Source organism: Rutidosis leptorrhynchoides, chromosome 10 (assembly GCF_046630445.1).
Source record: "Rutidosis leptorrhynchoides isolate AG116_Rl617_1_P2 chromosome 10, CSIRO_AGI_Rlap_v1, whole genome shotgun sequence".
In the NCBI taxonomy this organism is placed as follows: domain Eukaryota; kingdom Viridiplantae; phylum Streptophyta; class Magnoliopsida; order Asterales; family Asteraceae; genus Rutidosis; species Rutidosis leptorrhynchoides.
In genome coordinates this window covers 235,302,928-235,328,197 of record NC_092342.1, presented here as the reverse complement: position 1 = coordinate 235,328,197, position 25,270 = coordinate 235,302,928, and the positions used below count along the sequence as shown (strand labels likewise).

General features: G+C 32.1%; 1 long non-coding RNA gene across 4 annotated transcripts; it reads left to right on the top strand.

The window, feature by feature from the left end:
* The first annotated feature begins 243 nt into the window (after nucleotides 1-243).
* On the top strand, nucleotides 244-6,772 carry LOC139872097 (uncharacterized). 4 transcript variants are annotated; one of them, XR_011766863.1, is made up of 9 exons: nucleotides 244-390; nucleotides 859-936; nucleotides 1,022-2,724; nucleotides 3,038-3,141; nucleotides 3,841-3,922; nucleotides 4,068-4,128; nucleotides 4,826-4,861; nucleotides 5,598-6,521; nucleotides 6,606-6,772. It is a non-coding gene; the product is annotated as an uncharacterized lncRNA (long non-coding RNA). The 4 variants fall into 4 exon arrangements; XR_011766862.1 differs by having other exon boundaries at nucleotides 4,826-6,521; XR_011766861.1 differs by having other exon boundaries at nucleotides 4,068-4,861.
* The last annotated feature ends 18,498 nt before the right edge of the window (nucleotides 6,773-25,270 follow it).

Genomic DNA, 25,270 nt, shown 5'->3' with positions numbered 1-25,270 from the left:
CTAATTTGTTGATCTCCATTAATCTTAACCATACAATAAGGATAATACACTTAATCACGTGATTAGACCCTTCCTTAGCATCTAATCGGACTAAAATGCCCTCATCAAAATAAGCGGGGTTGGGCATCGGTTTTAGGGTTCAAGCAAAGAAACCTCATTTGCATTTACACGCTCCATTCTTCATCATTAATTAGGATTGCGATTCAAAAATCATTTTCCATCCTCTCAATTAAACCATCATCATCGTGCTTCTTCATATTCATCATCATAACCATCTATTCTTTTTCAATTCGTCAGTTTAATTTAGGGTTGACACAAATTGCCAGTTTTAATTAGGGTTCACAATATCAGTTTTCAAATCGATCACCAAATCGCAACCATTCAATTGAGGTACGCATCAAAGATACCCTTTTTAATTACATTTTTCTTTTTTATAATCAGTAGCGGTTGTATCAATCGGATTCTTAAACCTCTGATATTCAATATTGTTGTGTGTTATTTGGGCGATGTAAGACGATGCAATTCACGAATATATCACATTTTTCAATACCATTTTATGAAGTCTCGCATTTAATTTCTGAATTCGGAGGTAATTATTTTGGTTAATTATGTTGATTTTCGTTTCATTTAAACTATTTTGTTGGATCGATTTGTGATCTCTGCATCAAATGTATTTGTTTTAGATTTAACAAAAAATTTATTGTATTTCGTTGTCTGTACAAGAATCTACTGGTATATACTGCACACAATGTGTTCGATAAAATGCCTCAATGAGATTTGCTTCAATTTTACGATCAATTATCAAATATGAGTAGTCTTGATTTTTGTAACAAGCTATGTTTGTGTGTGTCTGTGTAGTTTGATGTTGAAAGTGAGGATGGTGGTGTGGAAATATGAGTGTTGATGCGTCGAATTGTGATTGATGGATTCTATAAGGTAAGGTACTAGGTTGTGTTATTTAGATTTTGTCAGTTTATTTGTTCATGATTCAGTACTACATCGATCTTATTATGAATCACAGTTAATTGCAGTTGAAATTCATGCGCATTTGGTGCAAAAAAACAGTGAAGTCAATGTACCGAATCGAGTTCATAGACCATTCAGAAGGTAATCTAGCTTTGACCCATTGTGTGTGTGTTTTTCTGTGCAGTCAACATGATTGTTATTGAATATAAGGTGTAATTACTATATTCATCTACCTCATTTATGTGACATGATTGGGACATTTTTAACTGACTTGGTTTGTCATTTGTGTTCTTGATTATGACCCATGATGTTTAGAGTTCTCAACTCTGCCATATACCATCTAGAGTTGACTAACATTGAAGAGAGTGATGGAGTGCGAATGACGACAAAAATACAAATTTAGCGGGTCACCAAGTAACGCTGGCACAACCCATTCATGAATAAATGGGTCAAAGCCACCTTCACAATGGAAACTGAATGTTCTTTGTTCATGGGTTATTTGCTTAGTTTTAAATCAGTTACATACTAATAAATAAGATTCTGTGTCTCTAGACTTTTCAAGGTTGCATCAGAAACTGAAAATGGAGTAATGGAAATAGGTGAGCCTTTTGTGACACAACCTACCTCATATCAGAGGTAAGTTTCATATCCTTTACAAGGTTTAACTAATTGTAACATATCTATACACTTCACATGGGAGTAGAAGAAGTTTGCTTTATGGAAGCCAAACAGATACAACTGCTTTTGTGCTCTATTGGTTATAACTGTTGAGGTTGGCCTTTTTTGTGCTTAATTATTTGAGGTATAAATGGCAGCCTATATCTTTCTGAGTCAGTGCAGCTTGGGTCAAAAATGGTGATTTGATTACTATTTGCTGTTGGATAATTAGAATGTATTGGTCAGATTATGCCCATTTTGTATAAGAAAATGTTAGTTTTTTGACTTTTGAAAGTCAAAGTGTGTGCATATGATTTTCTAATTTAATGTTAAGAGTCTGGAAAAATGATGGTAGCGATGACAAGGTATGGATGTTCCTTATGCTCAATTATATATCAGATTGTCCTACAAATCATTTTTGTGGAAGGTACCTTTTATGATAGAGTTACTATATGGTTGTGGGTTCATTATCAGTTTCTGCAGCCCAATAAATGGCCCAATGGTCTTAATAAACTCTACATTTCTTGCTGTTGGTAACATGTTGATTTTTGGGAATGTTTGTGTGTCCCATTGGTGGCATTAGTTGGTTTGAATTTTCTAAATAATCAAGAACAGGGTAATTGAAAGTTACTTGAAGATTGTGTTTTTAGATTTTTGTAGAGTTCTTGGTATATATGGTCATTAAAGCTCAAGGGATGGTGCTAATTTTTGCATTTTGTGATCATAAAGTAATGATGATCAAGCAAAGAATGGAGCTGGAAGTACTTTGTGCGAAACATATGATGAGAGATTTGATAGGTAATGTGGGATTGATTACATAGTGTCTGACTTTTGACCAGGACTTGTGGGTGACTCGAATGTAGGCTAACCTGGTGACCCACCATCGTGTTAGATGGTGATGCATTAGAGAACATTATAGATGGGAATAACAGATGGGGATGCATTAGGTTCGCTCTATTTTATCAAATGTAGGCTAACCTGGAGACCCACCATCATGTTTTTTTTCTTTGTAATTTTCTTTTGGTAGAGCTAATTTTTTAAAATGGGGGTTTGAAGGTTTTCCCGTAATAACGACGGACAAATCGATTGGAAAACCCAGAGGTAAAAATTATCCAATTGACATCTCTGTTTTTACAATTTATGTTGTTGTTGGATATTATATTTGACCGGGTTGTTTCGGAGCCTTAACTGCCGATTCAAAATTGCAACAACACGATTTGTGTACATGTTTGTTATATCGATCACGGAATCGAGTTTGTGTTAACTTTAACGATGAAATCATCCTGCAGTTTTTTTTTTATTATTAAATTTATGCAACTGAATAATTGTGTTCATCATTATAATCATACCTATAACTCTCTGTAATCGAACTGAATTATACTTATATTGTGTTCATCGTTAATAATGGCTTCAGATGTGTTGATGATTAGAAAAATCACTCCAAGAATGGTGAACATTGGCATAGGGGTTAATCATAACCGCCGTTGCCGCCATCTCCGTCGTCATAATCGATATGTGGTATTGATCCTGTAATTTTCTTCAATGCATATATGTAAATTAATGGCGTGTTGTATTATGTTGTTGGTCTCTGTATTAGTTTTAGGACAACACATGGTTATAGCGAAAAAGATCATGGGCATTGACTTCTCTACTTAGACATTGAATTTTTGACCCACCTTTTGGCAACAACTGAGTGTTAATGAAAGCCACACAGTTTTAGTTGAAGTCAAAACTAAGGAAAACAAAAGCCAATGGTCATCAGTACTGACGGTAAATAGGAACTAATAGTTTTTAAAGGTTGGTTGTTTTCGTTATCATAATTCAACAACAATCTTTCGACCAACTTGCAGCTTTGAATGATAGTAAAGCATGAAATTACAATTTTACAGCAGACTTTCAGACTTTGTATTTGGTAATATGATGTTGGAGACGAAAGGTTACCGTAAATTCATGATATTTTGGTTATCTTACATATGTTTCTCGCGGTTTCAGACATTATCAAATCCCTATGCGCTAAACCTGATGTTTTTGGTTGATAATGAGTTTATGAGTTTATTTGACTATTGATTTATAATGAGTTTATGAGTTTATCTAACAATTGATTTATAATGAGTTTATGAGTTTATTTGACTATTGTTTTATAATCAGCTTCTTTATGGTTTTATTTTCTTGCATTTACTTACATGGCTTCAAATGTTTTATTTTGATATGATGCAGGTCGATGCAACCTAGGCTAATAGTACGGGTTAATGTCGCATCAAAAACTCATGAAGTAGCTCTATTGCAGTTATAAACAACAGTAATGAGAGTTTTCAATGAATCCAAGTTGCTTTTAAAAAATATTTATACTTAACCTGATGGACATATATTTAAATTTTACAAGTCACACTTTAATATGTATTTTTAACATGGCTTTAACCGACTATCTATAAACACAATTTCAGGATGATGACCATGGTGATTATGGAAACATGACGACCTATCTAATGGATCTTATTTTACAAGGTGACAATTTTGACCCATTTATTTATTTTTACATGGTATTTATGTTCTATGCAACTTCTAATCCATAATTTGTTAGCTACTGTCAATTTACACCAGAAAGTAATTACATGTGTGAAATATCATTTGTAAATACTTTGCATATTTTGTATGAGATGGTAATTCGTTTATGTGTGTGAAAACTACATTCCGTATTATCACAGTGTGTCCTTTCGATTATTAATGATGAAAATGCTTTACTACATACTCTTTCTAATGGCTTTGTTTGATTCACTTAATAGATAAACCTAAATGTTACCTGATGTCTTTATCAAAAAAAAAAAAAAGTTACCTGATGCAGTAGGCATGTATACTATGTTGTTGAAATGAGGAATCATTATTCGGTTACTATGTTTATGTATAGATCAACTTATAACTCTTTTTGTTAATATTGAGTAAATTTTTGTTAAACCATGAAGAAGATCGATCATACAGTTGGTAGAGAGCTTATTTCGAGCTTAAGGATCTTGAAGTAAAATGACATCAGTTTTTTTTAATTGTTCATTGTTTTTGTTATCGTTTACTTAAATGGACACACACACACACACACACACACACACACACACACATAAAGTACTAACTTTTTGTATTAATATGTATATATATCATTTCACACATTTGATACCAACTTTCATATGCCGATCGTCTTATGGTTCACAAGCTTTGTTGAAGATGGGTTCGAGTCTGCAAGTTGTCGGTGAGTTGTATATATTCCTCTACTTAAATTAGATTGTTAATAGTATTATGAGGTCACTTCATACTGCTGATATAGAGTGTTAAACAAATTTTGTTTGCACAATTGGATACAAATTTGGTAATACATAATGACCAAGTTAGCATGACCTTTTTTAAACATTCTTTGAAGGCGGCAAAAGGTCATTACATTTGAACTAGGGTTAAATAAGGTAGTCAAAATGGGTTGTCTTTTAATAGGGTTATATAAGGTGTCAAAATGGATAGTCTTTTATCAGGTCAAATAAGGTGTTTAAATGGGTAGTCTTTTAGTAGAGCTAAATAAGGTGTCAAAATGGGTAGTCATTTGTTCATTATGTGTTCAATAAGTTAGACACAATTAGGTATTCAATTTAGGTGGTCAATGACCCGTCTGCTTTTTGTTCATTCACTTTGGTAAAATAAGGTAGTCAAAATATGGTAGTCTTGAAAGTATACAGATGGGGGAACTGCGTTTTGTGTATGTAACTAAGTTTTCTAAACTAAATTCATGAATATTTAAGATTTTGCATGTTTGGGTATACTGAGTCAATCTAGACTAACCAGTGCTTAAATGACCTGATATTTTTAACCTAACCTGAATTACTATTTGGGTCACTTTTCGGATACACTTATGAACCTTTAGAACTTGAAAAATATGATTTTGAATAGTCAGAAACTCGGTATTACATGTTTAACAAAAGATATGTAATACCTGGCAGGATTTGATCAGGTTGTGGATGCTTCAAGCTTTTGACACTCTATATTATGTATTATGGTAGATGGTTCCTTTTATTGTAGACACCCACACAGTATGTGACTTGATTCATATTTTCACCATGGTGATTATAACTATTTATGTTTTATGAATTTTAATCTTATTCACACTCTTAAGATGATTTATTTATATTTATGTATTATTGAATAAGTAGGTTGATCTGTCGTCTATGCTTTGAATTATGTAATAATGTGATGGTAAACTTGCTTCTTGATAATCGTCATTCTGAAAATGCATAAAACGTGTTCGAAGAAATGTCCAAGAGAATTGCAGTCGTGTCGTATGGACTTCTATTGCTTGCTAATTTATGAAATGGTGTCTGCAATCACACTTTTAGATAGGTCTGAGAGCAATGACTGCACGACTGCAATTCAGACATCAGAAGCAAACCAAGGCCGCCATTTTTATACACGTTCAACAAACACCATGGATCAGAAGTTATTTTCCAATAAAGATATGAGTTTTATATTTATTTGATGATGTCATGCAGGCTCACAACCGTTCCTAGAAAAGCATTTTCTTACTACAGTAGCCTTCAGAAGGCTGCATTGTATGCACAATGTGGTTGGAGGCGACGAGTTGCTCGAAGAGAGATTCGGGAACTCAAAATGGTATTAAAAATCTTTTAAAAAGGCGACGAGTTGCTCGGAGAGAGGTTCGGGAACTCAAAATGGTATTAAAAATCTTTTAAAAACCCGTATGTTACTTTATTACAATGGATCTATATGTCTAGAGTTGGTGACCAGTTATTTATTTGCGATTTGTTACGCTGCAATGGAGACGGGTGCCCTCGAAGAGGTGAAAAACAAATTAGAAAAGTGTGTGGAATCACTTACATGGCGTTTGCAGGTTTGAGAAGCGACTAAGGGTAAATTCACTTGACCGTATCTAGCTTGCAAATTTAATAAACTCCTATTATTTGTAACTTTGATTTGAAATGACTTTATTGCAGATGGAATTAGAAGAATCAAAAGCTAATGGTTTATTGGTTCATTTGTTGAATGTTCATGTAGAGAACTGTAATTTTTCTGTTTTTTATGCAAACATGGTCATTAGTTATATGGATGCGGGTGTTAATATATATTATAATTTTTAATTATTTATGTCTATTACTGATAAATTGACATTTGAGTGTATTTATATATTATATATTCGATATTGTTATTTAGAATATATAATGTCTCACAAATTTTTGAAAAGGTTGATTATCAAGAATTGATGAAGTATACTAATACTAATTATCACCACATTGCTTTGGTGACTTGGTATTTTACTAATTATAGGATACAACATTTGTGAATTATGATTGTTGATCTTATTGCAGAAATGAGTTTTATCTACCCTCCATTTGTATGAAGCCTCACTTCGTTATTATTATGTCTTTTTGGGTCTAAATTTCATCTACAAATTTGTGTTGGGTCAAGATTAATACTTCATTGATCTGGTGAGTTGTTGTCACTGTTACTGGGTTATGGGTTAAAGATGTTCATGTTGCTTTATAGTGGGTGATAAATATGATAATGTATAATTTTGGGGCAACTTTACCACTTTATATGGGTTCTGGGTCGAAAGTACTATTGTTGCATGATCGTGGTTGATTTTTGGGGTAAGTTTGCCATTACTTTTTACTGGAATCAAGATTGGTATGATCATATGTGAGCTAAAAATTCATCACTTCAATTCCTCCATCTATATTTCTATGCTATATAGTTGTGGTTACACGTTAACTAGATTTTAGATTATTTGATAAATTATGAGGCTCACACTTCATAATGTTAGATGTTCTGTTTTTTTGTCTTATTTTTTAGCCATCTGTTCTATATTATAAAATGGAAAGACTTAGAAATTGGAAAGTTAGGCATGGGTTATGGCTTATTGCAACTACCTTCAGTGTTAGAGGTAAAGCAAAATTCACTTTCTACTTCAGGTTTTGTTGCTGTTGAAGACCTAAAATTGGAGGAGATCAAGTTCATGTAAGTTTGTTTTAACCTTTTGACTATTTTTTGTATCTGTCAAGTGAAGGTTTTGAGTATTAATATTGTCAACCCGACTTAATATTGTTACGTTATAAGGATTAAAAATAGGGAGAAACAAAGGAAGAAAAACTTTTAAGTGAAGAAAGGTATGCCACAATTACCAGTGTCAAGTGGGCACCTGATGGAAGACGCATTGCTGTAGGCTTTAACAATTCCGAGGTCCAGGTATGGGATGTTACTACCGCTACATTGGTACATGTTTTCAGTATCACCAATTTTGTTATTTACACTCTCATAATGACATAAACTAATTGTCATCTCTATAATAACCAAAAGTAGAACCAATTCTAATGTGTTTGTTTTAATATTGATGATAATAATATACGATTACTTATTGTGCTTTTCTAAAAATGGGTCACTTGAAAAGTCAAATATGGATACAAAGTTCGTTTAAAAGAATAATATTAATCATCATTCCTACATCTAAATCGCATACTGTAATAGTGCAATAAGGTTTGTTTTGATTTTTAAGCAGTACTCTTAATCGAGTCGCTGATGATCCTAAACCTAGATGCAATCACACGACAATCATCGAGATCGAAAATCAATTCATCATTCCTACATCTAAATAGCATACTGTAATAGCGCAATAAGGTTTGTTTTGATTTTTAAGCAGTACTCTTAATCGAGAAACTGTAATAGCGCAAATTCAATAACTTCAATTGGTGAATGCAGACTTTTATGCGATATAAGCACTACACTTGTGTCTATGGTATCAGGTAATCTATTTAATCGAGTTTTTAATTACTCTTAATAATTTGCGCTTATCAGTTTATTGTTAATAATTATTATGATTAATAATTTGCGCTCAATAATTTACACTTGAATGTGATGGAATTCTTCAAATAAACAAGTCACAAAACCCATTTTGTATGTATATATTTTCGTGTATATATATGTGTATAAGCGGAAGCAATTTTTGAGTTTATGCATGCAAAGTATTAACCTTTTAAAACAAGAATTCCATTAAAAGATCTAGTCTTGAAAATACACTTAAATGTAAAAGAAGCTAGTAAGAATTATACCTACTCCAAGCTTGCTAGTAAGTGATGAAGATGATGATGTTGAATGGAGCTCCAAAACTATGAAACCTCAAGTTGTTATACCCCAAACTTTGCACCAACACCTTGTACTTTGGTTAGGATTTAATTGACACTTGAAAATAAGCTAAAAAAAAACTTGAAGAAGCCTTTTCTCCCTCCCTAAGCTCACGGCAACAGCAGCAGTTTTTGGGAGCTTTTTTTGCTTATTTTTGATATGTAAATTGCATGCATTTTAGTCTCCAAGAGTGCTAGACATATACTTGTGGAAGTGGGAAGTATTGACCAAAAGATGGAATCTTTGAACATGTGTCATTACCCTCCCAATGCCACTACTATGTCTTTTAAATAAAATTGGTTTTATTTTATAAAATTAAATTTTATAAAACTTCCATTTTATTTAATTATGTATGTGTACATTATTTATAAATGCATTTATAAAATGTAACATAACATGATTAATTATTTAGCCTATAAATAATTAAAACCATATCATATAAATTATCCCATAATTTATATTTACATATCAAGTGTTATTATTTTAGAAACCATTTTCTTGAATTCAAGTGTCGCGTATTTAATCAATGATTCAATCACTAAGATCAAATACGAATAAGGTGTCGGTAAGTTTGTTATTGGGTATGACCCGACTTGGATCAAAACATATTAGCCACGTTAATTTAATATGTCTCTCGGGCATATGAAATACCTTCAATCTCCCACTTGCACGAGAAACATAAGAAATTAATGCAAGTGATGGATACAGCCTAACACACCGTCCATCACCCTTAATATGTTATGACTTTGTGCCATTCAATAACATCATCCCTTTCGAGCTCCCTACTCGAACTGATATATGTAGGTGAATCTTTCATTATATCCTTTCGTCCTAGATGTCATGTTAAATCCAAGAGATACAGAGTGATCACTCTCTTATAGATTTAACTTTTCAGGCCTTAGACATCTTACTCTCAACAAATAAGAGGGACAAATCCCATCTTGACTACATACGTCCTAGATATACACTTTGTAATATACCTGAGTTCTTCCTTATGTACTACCATGTTTCAGAATAGCGAAGAAAAGAATCAAGGCACAGTACTAGGTGAATATCCGAACCCAATATGTATCTCAGGTCAGAGGATACAATGATATTCGCCTTTACTCAAGATTACATGTGATCAACCACAAAGGCTCTATACAGTAATTCTTGAGAGCGGGTCTTCCAATATTTGTTTCCCACAAATATCTATGAACCTTGGTTGCAACCTCGCCCCACATTCAACCTATGAATGTATACCAATCCGAGTTCATAATAGTCTAAACCTCACACTTGTTCCCACAAATGTGATCGACTACGGAATTTAGAATAATTGCTTATTCATGGATGAAATATGCAAAATAGGAACATAACTCAAATAAATTAACACCATAGTTATATTAATGAGTTTGAATAATTTCGTTCTGGTACAATACATAAAATAGATCATTTCCAATCACTAGAATATCGAAGCCCTAACGCACAAACATGTCCCTCATGTTTTGGCCCATGTAAAAGCTTCGTGAGTGGATCCGCAACATTATGATCTGTGTGAACTTTGTGAATACATATCTTTCCCTTTTCAACCTCATCCCTGATGTAGTTGAATCTCCGCTCAATGTGACGAGTCTTTTGATGAGCACGAGGTTCCTTGATTTGAGCAATCGCACCCTCGTTGTCACAAAAGATCTCAAGAGGGTCCTGAATGGAAGGGACCACTCCTAAGTCGTCGATGAATTTCTTCATCCATGCAGCTTCCTGAGCTGCCAGTGAGGCGGCAATGTACTCCGACTCTGTAGTGGATAACGCAACAACTTCCTGTTTCGAACTCTTCCAAGAGACCGCACCACCATTTAACATGAAGACATAACCGGATTGTGATCGAGAGTCATCTCGATCAGTTTGGAAACTCGCGTCCACGTAACCTTTTACGGCGAGTTCCTCCTCACCAGACCCGTATATTAGAAACATATCCTTAGTTCTCCTAAGGTATTTCAATATACTTTTAACAGCAATCCAATGACTGTTTCCTGGGTTGTTCTGGTATCTACTTGTCAAGCTTAGAGCGCATGACACATCCGGTCTAGTACATATCATTGCATACATGATAGACCCAATAGCGGATGCATATGGGACTTTCTTCATTCTCTCTTGTTCATCTTTCGTGGTAGGACACTGAGATGAACTGAGAACGGTTCCTCTTTGAATAGGTACCAAACCTTTCTTAGAGTTTTCCATCTTGAACCTTTTCAAGATTTTATCAATGTATGTACTTTGACTTAAACCTATCAATCTCTTGGATCTATTCCTATAGATCCCTATCCCCAATATGTATTGTGCGTCTCCAAGATCCTTAATGGAGAAGCAACTCTTTAGCCAAGTTTTGACTCCTTGCATTGTGGTAATATCATTCCCAAATAATAATATATCATCCACATATAGTACAAGGAACATGATAGTGCTCCCACTAGCTTTCTTATATACACAAGCTTCATCACCATTTTTAATAAAGCCAAATTTCTTTGCCTCTTCATTAAAACGATGATTCCACATTCTAGATGCTTGTTTCAATCCGTAGATTGATTTCTTTAACTTGCATACCATTTTAGGATTTTTCGGATCAACAAAACCTTCGGGCTGTACCATATAGACATCTTCCTCAAGATATCCATTCAGGAAAGCGGTTTTGACATCCATTTGCCATATTTCATAGTCGTAGTGAGCAGCAATGGCAAATAATATCCTAATAGACTTTAGCATTGCCACTGGCGAGAAAGTTTCATCATAATCAACCCCTTGAGTTTGAGTGAAACCTTTTGCAACAAGTCTAGCTTTATATGTATCCAAGTTTCCATGTATGTCGGTTTTCTTCTTGAAAAGCCATTTGCAATCAACTAGCTTGGAGCTAGGAGGTTGCACAACAAGTTCCCAAACTTGGTTTTCATACATGGATTGCATCTCAGCGTTCATGGCTTCCTGCCATTTATCTTTATCGATCCTTGATAAAGCATCTTCGTAGTTTGTCGGTTCATCCAAATCAACCGTATAGCAACCATCTATGAGAAACCCATATCTCTCGGGAGGATTACTAATCCTACTAGATCTTCGAACGTCTTGTGTACCTTGATCATCCACTTGATCATTTTCAACATCCTCATGTTGAGTACTAGTGTCAACCAATTGTGTATCATCGGCTTGATCTTGTACCTCTACAAGATCTATTTTCCTTTCACCATCACCTTCCATAAGGAACTTGGTTTCAAGGAATTCCGCTTTCCGAGCAACAAATACGGTTTGCTCGGATGGATCATAGAAGTAATATCCCATGTCATCTTTGGGATATCCTATGAAGATACACTTTGTGGATCGAGCATGTAGCTTATTTGCTACATAACGCTTAGGATAAGCTTCACATCCCCATACTTTCAAGTATGAAAGAGAAGGAGGTTTTCCAAACCACATCTCATGAGGAGTTCGTTCCACCTTCTTGGTTGGGGCCATATTTAAAATACGAGCCGCGGAGCTTAGACAATAACCCCAAAATGATAGAGGCAGCGAGCTTCTTGCCATCATAGATCGAACCATATCCATTAGGGTTCGGTTCCTCCTTTCGGAAACTCCATTAAGTTGGGGTGTTCCGGGTGGAGTAAGTTGTGAGATAATCCCACAACTCCTAAGATGATCTTGGAAGGCATCGCTTAGGTATTCACCTCCTCTATCGGTACGAAGTACCTTAATTGTCCTATTGAGTTGATTTTGTACTTCGTTTTGATATTCTTTGAATGCTTCAAACGTTTCGTCCTTGTGTCTTAATAAGTAGACATATCCGAAACGACTAAAGTCATCAATGAAAGTAACAAAGTATCTTTCACCTTTCCTAGTCATGGGTTTAAAGGGTCCACATACATCCGAATGTATTAATCCCAATAAATCTTTAGCCCTTTCATAGGTCCCTTTGAAAGGTGCTTTAGTCATCTTGCCTTGTAAACAAGATTCACATACTTCAAACGAATCCATTTCAATTGATTTCAAAAGTCCATTCTTTTGAAGTGTATGTATTCGGTTCTTGTTTATGTGACCAAGGCGACAATGCCATAAGTAGGAATCACTCAAATCCCTTTTGAGTTTCTTGGTGCTTGTATGGTACATTGAGCTACTAGATGATGTGTCATCATGAACCAATTCATAAATTCCATTTGAAGGCGAAGCCTTGAAATAGAATACATTATCTTTAGAAACATGAATATCATCATCAATAAAATTAACAACGTAACCACATTGTTTTAAGCGAGAAATAGAAATAATGTTTCTACACAAATCCGGAGCATACAAAACATTTTCTAAAATAAGTTCCAATCCGCTTGGAAGCTTTAATATAAAATCTCCTTGAGCTTTAACATGCACCTTTGCACCATTGCCCATATAGAGACTTGATGTTCCCGCCTTATGATCACTTCTTTTGAACCCCTGCAAAGAATTGCAAATATGAGTTCCACATCCAGTGTCTAATACCCATGTATTAGAAGAAGTAATACTTAGCTCTATATATACCATATATATATTACCTGAGGTTTGCCCTGCATCCCTCTTGTCCTTCAACTCCTTAAGGTAGACCGGACAGTTTCGTTTCCAATGACCCATCTCACCGCAACCGAAACATGGGTCTTCCTTGGGGTTTGCCTTCTCGGTGACCTTTTGCTTCTTGGCCTTGTTGATGGTTGGGGTAACCATCTTCCCCTTCCCTTTGCCTTGATGGGCGGGTCCTTTTCTCTTAGCCACCTTTGGCTTAGAGGTGTTACCTTTAGACCCACCTTGATCGATTGCTAACACGGGTAAAGTCCTTTTACCCATGCTTGTTTCCGCCGTCCTAAGCATACCATGAAGCTCACCTATGCTCTTATCCATCCCATTCATGTTGTAATTAATTACAAATTGATCAAACCTCTTTGATAGGGAGTTAAGGATAAGATCGGTGGCTAACTCATTAGATATGTTAAGGTTAAGACGGTTAGCACGATCGATAAGGCTCTTCATCTTAAGTACATAAGATGAAACCGATTGGGTATCGTCCATACGACAAGCATGAAGCGCCCGAACCGTTTCGAAACGCTCAACACGTGCTTGTTGGAGAAACATCTCCTTCAATTGTGTTATCATGTCGTATGCGCTATGATGCTCGAAATCCTTTTGGAGTTCGGGTATCATAGTCCCAAGCATTAAGCATGAGACTTGAAGGGAGTCGTGGCAATACTTGTCGTAAGAGGCCATTGCCTCCACATCACTCTCATCCGGTTGATCGGGAATGGGGTCCTCAAGCACATACATTTTATCCTCTTGTTTGAGGACAATCCGAAGATTGCGGAACCAATCCATAAAGTTTGTATGGTTGAGTTTGTCTTTCTCGAGGAGAGACCGTAACGATAGGTTGTTAAAGTTAAGTGGTGCGTTGTTCATGTTGTTGTTGTTATTAGCGGCCATCTACAAAATTCAACAAAGTTCATTTAAGTATTGATTTCAAATTTAATAAACAATACCCTTTTAATTTGTTTTATTAAATATTAGAATCCAACGGTAAATCAAATTTCGGTTAGGTGACCTTTATCCCGTCATTTGATTTAGCTAGGTAGTCATAATGACAATTGCAATCCTTTTGCAACTTCTAATTTATGGGATCATGCAATCCTTATGCATGGCATATTAATCCCATCAACGCCTATTTGTTCCTCATGCTTCGGTGACCCTAAGTTCATGATTCCCAAATCAAGTCGTCCTACTTGTGTAGACATGTAGACTTAACATACAAGTGGTTAGGTGACCTTTATCCCACATGTATGCGAAGTGTACCTTATTCATATTAGTTCACTCATGACGGTTAGGTGACCTTTATCCCATCAAGAGATTCCTAATATGTCTAAGTGTTTCCACAAAAGGATGGCGTTTAACTTGTTTACCTTGTTTTAGTAAAGGGATTTTAGGTTTTCTACATTCTAGTTTAGAAAACAAGGTGCTATACACCAACATGCATTTGGTGTGTAGTATGTTTATGAAAAACCCATTTTCATGTCCTCTTTAGTAAACCAATTACTAGTTTTAACCATTTCATTACTTTTAAATAAACCATTTTATTCAAGTCTAATAACCAATTATTAGTGTCATATTGTTATGTTTTTATTATAACCATTTTATAATGTATTATGCAAGTGTTAACATGTGATGATCTTGTAGCAACCAAACATACAAACATACACAAACATGCATAACAAAGTGTTCACAATCAAGAGCCATTTTGGTAGACATTTGTTTAGCCAATAAACAAATGTCACCTAAGGGGTTAAACCAAAGTAAGAGATTTTTACCAAAATCTCCCACTTAATCTTGTAATCTTCAAATGCTTCATCTTGTAACCTTCTTTATGGATCTTCATTTTCTCTTTACAAAGTTATATCCTAATACAATCTTTCTAGAAAATGAAATAATAACCTATTCTATTTTACAAACCAAATAGAACAAATTACATCAACAAATTACAAGATTAATTACAACTTTCCAAATCAAAAAATTACAAAATTATTACAACCATATGAATGAATATTACAAATCAAGAATAATCACCAAATCATCCAAACATTCAACCACACGGTCTAGGCTCGATTGTGAACAACAACATAACATCAAACATGGCCAAACTTGAAATCCCAAACCCATTTTGGGACCCAAATAATTCGGCCATGACCAAAATACCCACCAAAGCTCAAAATTTTTTAATCTACTTTCATGCATGTTGGTAGATTGCAAAATAAATGAGTTTACTAGCCAAAACAAGAAGCATATTAACAAGACTTTGGCTCTAGATACCATTGATGGAATTCTTCAAATAAACAAGTCACAAAACCCATTTTGTATGTATATATTTTCGTGTATATATATGTGTATAAGCGGAAGCAATTTTTGAGTTTATGCATGCAAAGTATTAACCTTTTAAAACAAGAATTCCATTAAAAGATCTAGTCTTGAAAATACACTTAAATGTAAAAGAAGCTAGTAAGAATTATACCTACTCCAAGCTTGCTAGTAAGTGATGAAGATGATGATGTTGAATGGAGCTCCAAAACTATGAAACCTCAAGTTGTTATACCCCAAACTTTGCACCAACACCTTGTACTTTGGTTAGGATTTAATTGACACTTGAAAATAAGCTAAAAAAAAACTTGAAGAAGCCTTTTCTCCCTCCCTAAGCTCACGGCAACAGCAGCAGTTTTTGGGAGCTTTTTTTGCTTATTTTTGATATGTAAATTGCATGCATTTTAGTCTCCAAGAGTGCTAGACATATACTTGTGGAAATGGGAAGTATTGACCAAAAGATGGAATCTTTGAACATGTGTCATTACCCTCCCAATGCCACTACTATGTCTTTTAAATAAAATTGGTTTTATTTTATAAAATTAAATTTTATAAAACTTCCATTTTATTTAATTATGTATGTGTACATTATTTATAAATGCATTTATAAAATGTAACATAACATGATTAATTATTTAGCCTATAAATAATTAAAACCATATCATATAAATTATCCCATAATTTATATTTACATATCAAGTGTTATTATTTTAGAAACCATTTTCTTGAATTCAAGTGTCGCGTATTTAATCAATGATTCAATCACTAAGATCAAATACGAATAAGGTGTCGGTAAGTTTGTTATTGGGTATGACCCGACTTGGATCAAAACATATTAGCCACGTTAATTTAATATGTCTCTCGGGCATATGAAATACCTTCAGAATGTGCTTGATTCTTCTATATCATGATTCAGATGGGTATTCCATATTTCGATCCTTGATTGATCTGATATTCAGTTTATGTTGAGATGTTAATAAATCTATATAATTGTTAAAGATTGATATGTGTTAACAGAATTCCGATGTTCAAATTCGACATGAATTAATCTTATAATGTGTTGATTTCAAAATCTATATACTTAGAGTTTTATTATATATAGAGATTCTAATGTTAATAGAATTTTGATGTTCAAAATTGACTTGAATCAATCAAAATCTATAGACTTGCAAAGGTTTCTTATAAAGATTTCTGATCATCGATCGGGTACACTGATAGTGATGAAGGGATCCTGAGGTCCAGAGGGTATAAAAAATGAGGGTGAACTTGAAGGGTGATAAAAAATGAGGATGTAATTAATGTATAACACATAGCCACCTACTATGCCAACTCTTTATAGCCACCGTGCAACGCACGGGCTATTAAAGCTATTGTACTTATGTTATCTTAACATTTTCTATATGTATATAAGTGAATGCCATCTTTAGTGATTTCTATCTTTTTATTGCTATGTAGTAAAAAGATACATATTGTTCCATGAATGTTTGTATATGTATCGATTATAAGTCATCTAACACTACTACTGTAACTGTATCGCTTTATAATAAACTGAACAAATACCATGTAAAATATAATGATGCATAGAAGGTAATTGTGATTCATCCCTCAAAAAATCCCGCGAATTCGCGGGTCCTCCACTAGTAATAATAATAATAATAATAATATTAATAATAATAATATATTTGGATTAATAATAATAATTAATATAAATAATAAAATAAAATAAATATATACGGAGTAATATATAGATTAGAGAGAATGAGAGATTTAAGTGTGTGAAACAATAACCAAACTCGTCGAGCTTTATAGATCGTTTCTAAATTCCATGCTCATGCGATCGCATGAGGAATGTATGGGGAACTCATGCGATCGCATGAGGTTCCTGTCTAGCCCGTGATTGTTTCCAAAATATCTTGTCGACACTTTTAATTATATTTTATTTATAATATATTTAATTTATAATAATTATTCGATAATAATAATGACGATAAAAAATAACGACGATAATAATAATAATAATAATAATAATAATAATAATAATAATTAGAATTAATAATAATTCAGTTGACCATATCTTTTAATCCGTTCATCAAAATCACCCGATTCCTAAACGAAAAGTTATTAATTTTTCGTCAGCTTTCCAACAACATGCATATCATATACCTTATCTCAGTAGCATATGTATTAAATTCATGATTTATCATAAACTATTTAACGACGAAAATAAGCATACAAGCATGCATAATCAAATATACTCGAGCACTAGTCAGGGATACACTATTAATATATAAAAGATAAGATATGAATGCTCACGTATCAATATTGTGATTCAATATTGCAGGAAAGTACGTAGACGCAACGAAAATGATAAACGCTAGGTTGAACTCACGCGCATACCCCCGAACAATACCCATAACCTCTATAGCTATAACCCATAGCTCTATCCCTCTCGAAAAACTCGTTTCGAAATAACCCGAACATACCCTCGTCGTAGTATTTTATGTATAATACTAATAATAATAATAATAATAATAATAATAATAATAATAATAATAATAATATATTTGGATTAATAATAATAATTAATATAAGTAATAAAATAAAATAAATATATACGGAGTAATATATAGATTAGAGAGAATGAGAGATTTAAGTGTGTGAAACAATAACCAAAACTCGTCGAACTTTATAGATCGTTTCTAAATTCCATGCTCATGCGATCGCATGAGGAATGTATGGGGAACTCATGCAATCGCATGAGGTTCCTGTCTAGCCCGTGATTGTTTCCAAAATATCTTGCCGACACTTTTAATTATATTTTATTTATAATATATTTAATTTATATAATTATATATATATTATATTATATTCTCGAGCATAGTTAACTTGTACTTTTAGTTCCGATGACTTACATTTACGCTCGACTTATGTCCCGGTTCTGGTTATTTGAACGTTCTTTTGTACGCTTAGAAATCTAACACTCTACGTTACGCGACAAGTACCTTTATAAATAATTAGGCTTAAAATATCGATAAACTATATCACTCAAAATATAAATTGTACGTTTGAGTGTTATGGTCATTTGCTTCAATAAATCATCATCTCGTTATTTATTAAAATATATTTAAATAATATTTATTAAAAATCTTTATTATGAGAAAGATAAGTGTAATTCATTTATTATATAACTAAATAATATTATATTTTGTCACGTTATAGAATATATATATTATCATTTAGAAATTTGTATACAAAAATATATATATATATATATATATATATATATATATATATATATATATATATATATATATATATATATGTATTCGAAATCTTTATTTAACAATATAATTTATAGTTTTTCAAAACTACTTATATTCAAAATCATTAAAAGTTTTTAATATAAATAGTTATATCATAAAACGTTTTCATTTAAGAAAGTACAATCACATATAGAGTAATACATGTTTTATATTTTTAAATTACAGTTTATTCATGAATCGTAGGGTTAAGCCTAAAGGATAATTAGAAGTATGAAATCATTTTAATGTAGATCGTCAATTTACTTAACTTGTCAATATCTATTTTCTAAGTTATCTATATTCTCTAATTTCACTTTCACGTTAAATAATATGAAAACTAAATTGTTATCTTAACAAAGTCACGAGTGAAATATAGTAAAACATGTATTGGAAATCAAACAAGAATCTCCTCTAACTTTTGTCTAACTCACGTTAAGTGACACTTTGTTCTCACATGTTAATCACTTTACCATTTATTCCGAATACCGTTAAAAAGGAACGATTTCTCAAATTAACGTGGACCTCACAACAGAGACCCATACAATATCATAATTCTTAAGGTCTTGATAAATATCTTTTAATTCAATCGTTTGACATTATCTTTTAACTTTGATAGTTCAATATATCAAATAGATATGGAAATAAATAAGTCTAATATACGGTATCATACACGTAATACTTTGTTAATGTTTTCAATTTATATATATAATTATATATGCACATCAAGTTAAATATAATGGTTCGTGAATCGTTGGGAATAGTCGAAAGTTAATTGAATATATGAACATAGTTCCAAAATTTTCGAGACTCAACATTACAGACTTTGCTTATCGTGTCGGAAATATATAAAGATTAAGTTTAAATTTGGTTGGAAATTTCCGGGTCGTCACACACAACAGCCCGTATTACGAATTTCGTTCCAAAGATACAAGTTTTGATCATAAGAGTTTAACTTCCAAACGACACCTAGAGCATGGTGTTTGGGATTAAACTACCCAAATCTTGATCGAACTTCTAACGACCCGTCCTAATCCATCTGGACGAAGTCCATATCGATTACAAACGATTCACAATAGTTGATTACATCGCGAGGTACTTGACCTCTAAATGATACATTTTACAAACATTGCATTCGTTTTTTAAAAGATAAACTTTCATCACATCAAACGTTGACGACATGCATACCATTTCATAATATATCCAACTATAATTGACTTAATAATAATCTTGATGAACTCAATGACTCGAATGCAACGTCTTTTGAAATATGTCATAAATGACTCCAAGTAATGTCTCTAAAATGAGCAAATGCACAGCGGAAGATTTCTTTCATACCTGAGAATAAACATGCTTTCAAGTGTCAACCAAAAGGTTGGTGAGTTCATTAGTTTAACATAAATAATCATTCCATCATTTTAATAGACCGCAAGATTTTCATTTTCAGTTCTCAAAAATATACGTCCCATGCATAGAGACAAAATATCATTCATATGGATTGAACACCTGGTAACCGACATTAACAAGATGCATATAAGAATATCCCCATCATTCCGGGATCCTCCTTCGGACATGATATAAATTTCGAAGTACTAAAGCATCCGGTACTTTGGATGGGGCTTGTTGGGCCCAATAGATCTATCTTTAGGATTCGCGTCAATTAGGGTGTCTGTTCCTTAATTCTTAGATTACCAGACTTAATAAAAAGGGGCATATTCGATTTCGATAATTCAACCATATAATGTAGTTTCGATTACTTGTGTCTATATCGTAAAACATTTATAAAAATTGCGCATGTATTCTCAGCCCAAAAATATAAAGGGTAAAAAGGCAAATGAAACTCACCTAATGTATTTTGTAGTAAAAATACATATGACTATATTGAACAATGCAGGGTTGGCCTCGGATTCACGAACCTATATCATTTGTATATATATTAAAACATATACTCGTAAACGACTATATATATATATATATATATATATATATATATATATATATATATATATATATATATATATATATATATATTATTAATAATATACTTGTTAAATTATTTGTTATATAGATATAGATCTATTTATATATTTTATTTAACTAGTGATTGTCATTCATTATAACATATTAATAATAAAAATTTGTTTTAGGGTTTATATACGATAAAATATACATGTATATATTAATTGATATATTTCATATATAGCTTAGTTACTATCTTTTTAATAATAAAATTATAGTGATACTTTATATTAATAACAAAATTTATTATTTTCATAATAATAATAATAATAATAATAATAATAATAATAATAATAATAATAATAATAATAATAATAATAAAAGTAAAAATAACAAAATTACTACCTCTCACGAATTAGGCTTCAAAAAGAATAGGACACCATTGCCAAGGATCGAACCCTTGACCTCTCGTTCACCGGTTAACACCCTACACCATTCTTCTGTCTTTGTTTTTCCAACGTTATTAGAATCCTAAATTTATATAACTTGTTTTATTCTATTTCTATCTTCTTTCTACCCCATTTATATTGATCAGCACTATCAATTCCTTGGCCCAACAATAAATTAGACTTCGGCCCAACAGATAAAATACGGCCCAAACGTCAAAAAATTAAAACAAATGTTGCTCCCAAGTCTCGAACTTGAGACCCCTCGTTCCCCACAACTGCACCCAAACCACGGCACTACTTCAGTTTTTCTGTTTATATATTAGTCTCAAACAGTATTAAACTCGCGTTACTTCAACCGTTCATCTTCCTCCCATTCCAAATCGACAGAGCCCCACAAACCACACTATTAGTTTTAAGATTTGGAATTTATATAATAAAAAAAAACGTTTTATGACTGATTGATTTGTAAAAAAAAAAAAAAAAAAAAAAGACTGCTCGCTGTTGCTACATCGCTGCTGTAAAAAAAAACCAATTCGATTTTTAGAAGTTGTTAGATCATGATTCCTTTACAAAATATTTTCCAAATCACTTCTATAAACTATTGGAAATTCATCGATTTAACTTAAATCATCCAAACAATTTCCAATTTCGCGAATGAACAATTATTTTGACTTTTTATACAAAACCTTTGACTCGAAAATTTGAAGTCAATATGATAAATTAATGATTGAAAACTTAGAGATAGATTAATCTAAAGATTCCTAACAGAGTAGCATTTATAGATTTTGCTAAGAGATTCAAAATTGAATTAAGAGGAAAACAATGAAGCGTAAAAAAAAAATAAGAAGAAAAATAAATATTACCAACTGTGTTCTTCAATTCATTTTGAATTTCCTTCTATTTGGTTTACAGTAATACAAATCATTATATAATTGTTGTAAATAATAGAGATTGATTGATATGTGGTGGTGTAAAGCTCGACATAATCACACAAGCAGAACAGGAAGCCAGGAAGAAAATAACAGAAAGCAGATAGTGATAGGAATATTATGCATAAAAATTTGTTTTTATATATATAGCTGTATCCATATATTTTTTTTTATTTTATAAATCAGTATTTAAGTATTAATATTTATATATGTATAAATGTATTTCGTAAATGTATATGTATATGTACCTGTAAATATATATAAGTGTATTAATAATAAAATTTATACTAATAATAATTATATAAATAATAATACAATTAATAATGATGATAATAGAAATAATAATGATATTAATAATAGTAATAATTATAATTATAATAATGTTTATAATGATTTTTTAATGATAAAATTAATAAATTTTATTATTTTTATAATATTAATATTAAGGATAATATATAACATTAATATTGATTCTTAATGATAATGTATAATAATAATACTAGTAATCTCAAGTTACATGTTTCCATTTTTATATCTATATGAATTATATTATTATAATAATATTAATACTACAAATAATAATATTAATATCAATATTATTAATACTATAAGAGTGATAATAATAGTTATATTTTAACTTGTAATTAAGTTTATTACAATAATGTTATATCTCATTAATTATGCAATACTTATATCATATAATAACATATTTAAATATTTATTATGTACATATATTATAAATACTAGTGGAGGACCCGCGAATTCACGGGATTTTTTGAGGGATGAATCACAATTACCTTCTATGCATCATTATATTTTACATGGTATTTGTTCAGTTTATTATAAAGCGATACAGTTACAGTAGTAGTGTTAGATGACTTATAATCGATACATATACAAACATTCATGGAACAATATGTATCTTTTTACTACATAGCAATAAAAAGATAGAAATCACTAAAGATGGCATTCACTTATATACATATAGAAAATGTTAAGATAACATAAGTACAATAGCTTTAATAGCCCGTGCGTTGCACGGTGGCTATAAAGAGTTGGCATAGTAGGTGGCTATGTGTTATACATTAATTACATCCTCATTTTTTATCACCCTTCAAGTTCACCCTCATTTTTTATACCCTCTGGACCTCAGGATCCCTTCATCACTATCAGTGTACCCGATCGATGATCAGAAATCTTTATAAGAAACCTTTGCAAGTCTATAGATTTTGATTGATTCAAGTCAATTTTGAACATCAAAATTCTATTAACATTAGAATCTCTATATATAATAAAACTCTAAGTATATAGATTTTGAAATCAACACATTATAAGATTAATTCATGTCGAATTTGAACATCGGAATTCTGTTAACACATATCAATCTTTAACAATTATATAGATTTATTAACATCTCAACATAAACTGAATATCAGATCAATCAAGGATCGAAATATGGAATACCCATCTGAATCATGATATAGAAGAATCAAGCACATTCAAGTGTAAATTATTGAGCGCAAATTATTAATCATAATAATTATTAACAATAAACTGATAAGCGCAAATTATTAAGAGTAATTAAAAACTCGATTAAATAGATTACCTGATACCATAGACACAAGTGTAGTGCTTATATCGCATAAAAGTCTGCATTCACCAATTGAAGTTATTGAATTTGCGCTATTACAGTTTCTCGATTAAGAGTACTGCTTAAAAATCAAAACAAACCTTATTGCGCTATTACAGTATGCTATTTAGATGTAGGAATGATGAATTGATTTTCGATCTCGATGATTGTCGTGTGATTGCATCTAGGTTTAGGATCATCAGCGACTCGATTAAGAGTACTGCTTAAAAATCAAAACAAACCTTATTGCACTATTACAGTATGCGATTTAGATGTAGGAATGATGATTAATATTATTCTTTTAAACGAACTTTGTATCCATATTTGACTTTTCAAGTGACCCATTTTTAGAAAAGCACAATAAGTAATCGTATATTATTATCATCAATATTAAAACAAACACATTAGAATTGGTTCTACTTTTGGTTATTATAGAGATGACAATTAGTTTATGTCATTATGAGAGTGTAAATAACAAAATTGGTGATACTGAAAACATGTACCAATGTAGCGGTAGTAACATCCCATACCTGGACCTCGGAATTGTTAAAGCCTACAGCAATGCGTCTTCCATCAGGTGCCCACTTGACACTGGTAATTGTGGCATACCTTTCTTCACTTAAAAGTTTTTCTTCCTTTGTTTCTCCCTATTTTTAATCCTTATAACGTAACAATATTAAGTCGGGTTGACAATATTAATACTCAAAACCTTCACTTGACAGATACAAAAAATAGTCAAAAGGTTAAAACAAACTTACATGAACTTGATCTCCTCCAATTTTAGGTCTTCAACAGCAACAAAACCTGAAGTAGAAAGTGAATTTTGCTTTACCTCTAACACTGAAGGTAGTTGCAATAAGCCATAACCCATGCCTAACTTTCCAATTTCTAAGTCTTTCCATTTTATAATATAGAACAGATGGCTAAAAAATAAGACAAAAAAACAGAACATCTAACATTATGAAGTGTGAGCCTCATAATTTATCAAATAATCTAAAATCTAGTTAACGTGTAACCACAACTATATAGCATAGAAATATAGATGGAGGAATTGAAGTGATGAATTTTTAGCTCACATATGATCATACCAATCTTGATTCCAGTAAAAAGTAATGGCAAACTTACCCCAAAAATCAACCACGATCATGCAACAATAGTACTTTCGACCCAGAACCCATATAAAGTGGTAAAGTTGCCCCAAAATTATACATTATCATATTTATCACCCACTATAAAGCAACATGAACATCTTTAACCCATAACCCAGTAACAGTGACAACAACTCACCAGATCAATGAAGTATTAATCTTGACCCAACACAAATTTGTAGATGAA